This window comes from Macrobrachium nipponense, chromosome 40 (genome assembly GCF_015104395.2).
Source record: "Macrobrachium nipponense isolate FS-2020 chromosome 40, ASM1510439v2, whole genome shotgun sequence".
Taxonomy (NCBI): domain Eukaryota; kingdom Metazoa; phylum Arthropoda; class Malacostraca; order Decapoda; family Palaemonidae; genus Macrobrachium; species Macrobrachium nipponense.
The window spans coordinates 34559103-34565102 of NC_061101.1; positions in this window are offsets into that span (position 1 = coordinate 34559103).

Genomic DNA, 6000 nt, shown 5'->3' on the forward strand with positions numbered 1-6000 from the left:
TATATATATATATATATATATATATATATATATATATATATATATATATATATATATATATATATATATATATAAATAAAGGTTTTTTGCCACGCAGGAAAAAATGAAAAAGCGAGAGAGCCGAGTACTTTCAGTTCCCTGTCCGAACAGGAACCGAAAGTACTCGGCTATCTTGCTTTTTCATTTTTTCCTTCATGGCAAAAAACCTTTATTTATACATAGCATCACGTTTTATATACTTCGTTCAAGGTTATTTCAAGTTATATTCAAGATAAATATATATATATATTATATATATATAGATATATATATATTTTTATTTATCAGCAGCTACTAAGTTTTATCTTGTGGCTCTATTAAAGTAAACATTTGTTTATTAATTGCTGTCAATATTTTATCAGTTCATTTGAACCTTGAATTCTTGGTTCGAGTTTTGTATTGTTGCGCTTCCCCAACCGAATGTTATTTGCTAATTGGTACTCCACCCATGAAAAGTTCTTTTTACTTTCATGTATGAGTGCTTCAGTAGTTTCATCTTCTCTCTCCTGCCATGTTGGACTGTTTAAGAGGCAATTTACATATTTTTCGTTTGGATGGAGGGAAGATTGCTTTCGGCGCTCCTGTATAGAAGTTCTCGCCCTTTTTCTCGGCCCGTTGATCAGTGTGGCGATCAACACCTTGCACCATTGCTCTGCTACGTATATTTTGTTGGAAGTCTTGCATCGAGTGGACTCGTCTGCTGCTGATGCATCAATGTCCTTGGATGCATACACCTGACCCCCTTTTGTGGCTGCGGTTGCGTCCTCGTGCTTCCAAGTGTACCTAGACCATCGTCATTGTCTACGTCTTGAGTCCTCTCGACTAGTTATGGTGACGCCTCTAGAATCATCCTACAAACGGCCGTTGTCTCAAGATTTTCTGAGAGTCGTTAGGAGGCCTTTTGGTCGTGAAGAAGAGTAAGCTTCCGATTATGTGTGTTCTTTTTATCCAAGAATAGACTCATTTCCTTGTGGTTGGGCAATAGTGTCCTGGGTGGGGACGACTAAAGCCGGAGAGCCATCGAAACTATCACTCGTTTACTAAAAACTGCTTCAGTGCTGAGATTGTGTTTTTTGTCCGTACGTGGGAACATACACATATGTAATGGTACATTACCGTAAATATTGTGTTCAGTTTAGGTTAAGAATTTCTTTCTTTCTTTAATCTCTCACTTATTACTGACTTAGTGCGGAAGCTGTTTTTCTCCCTTCTCCTTGACACTTTCCCTCTAACTATCATTTGAGTGAAGGTTAGCTGTGAGTCTGAATGGGAGTTGTAAGTGTATGTGACTGTGCCCTCAGCCAATAATTCGAGGACGTGTGCAAGTAACTTCTTGTAATAAATTTGGATTTTTACATTCGTTTTCTATTAGCCCCTCAATAAAGTGTATTTTATTGTCTGTATTGCTGGTAAACTTTACTCTTTAGCCTACAAGCTATCAAAGTAAAAGCAATTTTGTTGGAAGGCCCAGTAAACGCCTGGACAAATTATTTTAAATTTAAAGTAAAAATAAGTGTTTTTGTTAAATATCTCATCAGACTAACAGAGTTCCTAACATTTAGGCGACCTTTTTACCAGGATTAGTTACCAGCAATATAGCAGTTAAGCACTTGAGGGATTATAAGGAGATAAAACTTAGGTAATTGCTAATAGGTTTCACCCTCAAAGTAAGTTAACATGGTTCCCCAAACGAAAACGTTGAGGGGGCGGCAATTCGTTTCTTAGAAGATGATGATTGGGAAAGAAAAGCTGTATGATTAAAAAGGGATGATTTGTGGTTCTTTGCAGACTTCTTTAGTTTGAGTCTCCCCACCGAGATCAGGAAGGGTCCTTTGTTATGGGAGGTGGTTAAGGCTGTTAATGCTTATAAAGAATCTATTTTGGAAGTTAGCCATGGTGAAGAAACCCCTGGTAGCAATGAAAAACAGGACAGTGTTAGTCAGGAACTAGCAGGGATGTCAGGTGACTTAAAGTTAGATATCTTGAGGGAACTGAGTAAAATAAAAGATTTGGAATTTAAATCCTTACAATTCCGAGCTGAGGAGAGAGCTAAGGATAAGCAACACGAAAAGGAGTTATTAGAACTTCAGATAAAGTTGAGTGGTGATAACAGTAATTATATAAATAATAATTTCAACTTGATGACTGCAATAAGGTTAATTCCTTGCTTTATCGAAGAGGATGTGCCCGAATTTTTCACGGCTTTCGATCGTATTACTATTAAACTCTCGTGGCCTCAAGATATGTGGACGACTTTAGTGCAATGTAAATTGAAAGGTAAGGCTCAGCGTGTATACAATACACTTAGTGATGAACTTTCCTCAGATTATGATATGGTTAAATCTTTATTGAATTTGCCAGGAAGAAAGAACAATTTTTTGAGGATTGGCTAAGGAGTAAGGAGGTGGATAACTTTGATAAACTAAAGGAGCTCATCCTGATTGAGGAATTTAAGAGAATGGAGTCTAAAGACCTTAAAATACATCTTGAAGAGCTCAAAATAGATTCTCTTCAAGAAATCGCAATTGCGGCTGACGAATACTCACTAGCTCATCGTCAGGAATCCGTGAAAAGGGAGATCAATTTTGGCAAGGAAGTTTCCCCCCACGACAATTTGAGAAAAAGTAATAAGCCAAAAGAAACAAGCTTTGTAGTCAAAGATGAAAATAACTACTCTGGCGTAGAGAGTAAGGTCAGTAGTGTAATACTGCGTAGTTTTTCCAATAGTAATAGATTTAGTAATAGAAGTACTACCAGTAGTAGTGACACTCTGGAGCGCAGGTCAAATATTACATGTTTTTGGTTAGTCGAAAGGGGCATACCAAGGCAGAGTGTAGGGCAGTGCAAATTACCTTGCTAGCCAAAACAGGGAAGCAATCAATCTGTTAACAGCTGAACAACCTTCAGAAGAAGAAACAAAGTGACTAAAATTTCGTAAGTATATCTTGAATGGGTCTATTTTCATTAACAGTGACAAGAGACTAGGCAGAGGTGTTAAAATTTTGTGTGACACGGGAGCCACACCCAGTTCATTAATTTTAAGAAACAAAATCTGTGCCTCAGGGTTTTGTGTTTGCCAGTAATGATTTTGTGGTCTTGGGAGGTTTTCCAAATACATTAGTATCGTGCCCTCTTGAAACACTTTATTTAGAAGCTGATTATTTTAAAGGTAATGCAAAATTAGCAATAGTGGATACTCTGCCTATTCCTGTAATTGACTTGATTTTTGCTAATGATTTGGTGGTTGAAAATGAACTAAATTTTTTACCAATTTTATCTTTGATAGAGAAAGACTGTCTTTGTGATGGCTCTTTGCCAGAGTTTGGTGATCCTGTTTCCATTGTCACTCATTCTTGTTCAAAGGGGGTAGACTTAAAAGAAATGGATTTAGACTTAGAAAGTGTAAATAGACAGGTAACTGACTTTGTGTCTAGTGGTAAATTGAGTAGTATAATTTTTTATGATGTCGACTGGGAACCTGAGGCCTTGAAGGAAGCCCAATCAAGGGAATTTAATGATATGACTACCGAATCTATTGTAAATGATTTCTCCAAACACTATTTTGTTAAAGAAGATGGTCTACTATATAGGGTCAGTAGAGCAGTGGAAGCTCCTGCTGACCAGATAGAAGTGGTCTGTCAGTTGGTAGTTCCTGAGAAGTATCGGGAGAAATTGTTATGGTTGTCTCATGAGAACAATCTTGCCGGACATTTCGGTGTCCGGAAGACGTTTCAGAAGTTAGCCGAACATTTCTTCTGGCCTGGAATGTGCACAGATGTAAAAAAAACATGTCCACTCTTGTAACACCTGCCAAATCGTGGGTAAGCCAAATCAAAAGGTACCTAAAGCTCCTTTAATTCCAATTCCTGCTGTCGGGAACCCTTTAGGGAAGTTATGGTAGATGTGGTTGGTCCGTTGCCGCAAACACGAAGTGGCAATGAGTATATTTTGTCCATAATAGATAGGATGTCACGTTTCCTTGAGGCTATTCCCTTACAGAGGATAGGGAGTGAGAAAATCATGGAGGCATTAATTGTATTTTTTACTAGGTTTGGTTCTCCCAAGGTTTTGCAAACTGATTGCGGTACAAATTTTACCAGCAGAAACTTTAAAAGGAAGATGGAGGAGTTAGGAGTCAAACATACAACCTCGACTCCCTATCATCCTGAAAGTCAGGGTCAGGTGGAGAGGTTCCACCAAACTTTGAAGAGTGTTTTGAAGAAATTCTGTTTTGAGACTGGTAGGGACAAAGAATTGCCATATGCATTATTTGCTATTAGATCTATTTCAAATGAAACTCTTGGGTTCTCTCCTTTCAATCTAGTCTTTGGTCATAGTGTGAGAGGTCCTCTTGATGTGGTCAGGGAGCACTGGGAAGGGGAAACCCCGGAAATCAATGTACTGGACTACATTTCGAATTTACAGGCTAAACTTCAAAATGCTTGGTCTTTTGCTAAAGAAAATTTGGTAAAAGGGCAAGCTGTAATGAAAAGTAATTACGACATAAAATCCAAACGCAGAGAATTTTCACCAGGTGACAGAGTTCTGGTTTTGCTTCCTATGCCTGGGAATCCTCTCAAGGCACAATTTTCTGGGCTGTGGAGAATTTTAAAGAAAATGAGTGAAGTAAATTACTTCGTGGAGACTCCTGGACATAGGAGGAAGTCTCAACATTGCCATATAAATATGTTAAAACCTTATGTTAGTAGAAGTAGTGAAGAAGTAGAAGTAGAACCAATTTCTTTAGTTGATGTGGTTACCGAAGTTGATGAAAAATTGACGATTGGACCAAATATTTTATCAAATAATTCTGATGTCCTTAATGACCTTTCTTCGAAATTTCAGCATTTGGATCCAGATAAAGCTTCTTCCCTTGTTGACTTAATAAATCAATATAAAGACCTTTTTCAGGATGCACCGGGATTGGCTACTATTTTAGAACATGATGTAGACGTTGGGGACGCTTAACCTATGAAACAATGCCCTTACAGGTTAAATCCCGTAAAAAGGGATATAGTTAAGGAAGAGGTTAAATACATGTTAAACCATAATTTGATAACTCCTAGCGCTAGTCCGTGGAGTTCTCCTGTGGTTCTTGTAAAGAAGGAAGGTGGGCAAAATTGACTGTGTTTTGATTATTGTAAAATCAACGAGGTTACTAAAGCAGATTCTTATCCTTTGCCTCGGGTGGAGGATTGTATCGACCGCATAGGATCCGCTAAATTCATCAGCAAGTTCAACCCATTAAAAGGGTACTGGCAGGTCGGTCTTACTCCTCGGGAAATTTCAGCTTTTGTGACGGGTGATGGACTGTATGAGTGTTTGGTTATGCCATTCGGGATGAAAAATGTAGCCGCCACCTTCCAGAGGTTGATGAACTTGGTAACCTGTGATTTGGAAGGATGTGTTGTCTACATAGACGATGTGGTGATCTACAGTGACGACTGGCCCACTCACATTAAACGAATGAAGGCACTGTTTGGAAAGCTTCGAAAAGCTGGTCTTGTTATAAATTTAAGAAAAAGTTACTTTGCTAGAGCCAAGGTTGTTTACCTAGGACATGAAATTGGATTGGGTGAAGTAGCTCCTAAAAAGGCGAATGTGGAAGCCATAAGGAATTTTCCTGTCCCTACCAACCGGAGAGGTGTGAGAAGATTCCTTGGTATGGTAGGATATTATGACAGATTTATTAAAAATTTATGTGACCTTGCCATTCCTTTAACAGATCTGTTAAAGAAAAATGTAAAGTTTGTTTGGGATAGTAATTGTCAGGCGGCTTTTGAAAAGTTTAAAAGGTGCCTGACAAGCTACCCACTTTTGCGATCCCCCTACTACTCTCCCTTTCTCTTTAGCCACAGATGCGAGCGACAACCGATTGGGTGCAGTGCTTCTCCAGAGAGACCAAGAAGGAATTAACCATCCAGTAGCTTTTCTTCAAATAAAAAATTGTCAACAGCCGAG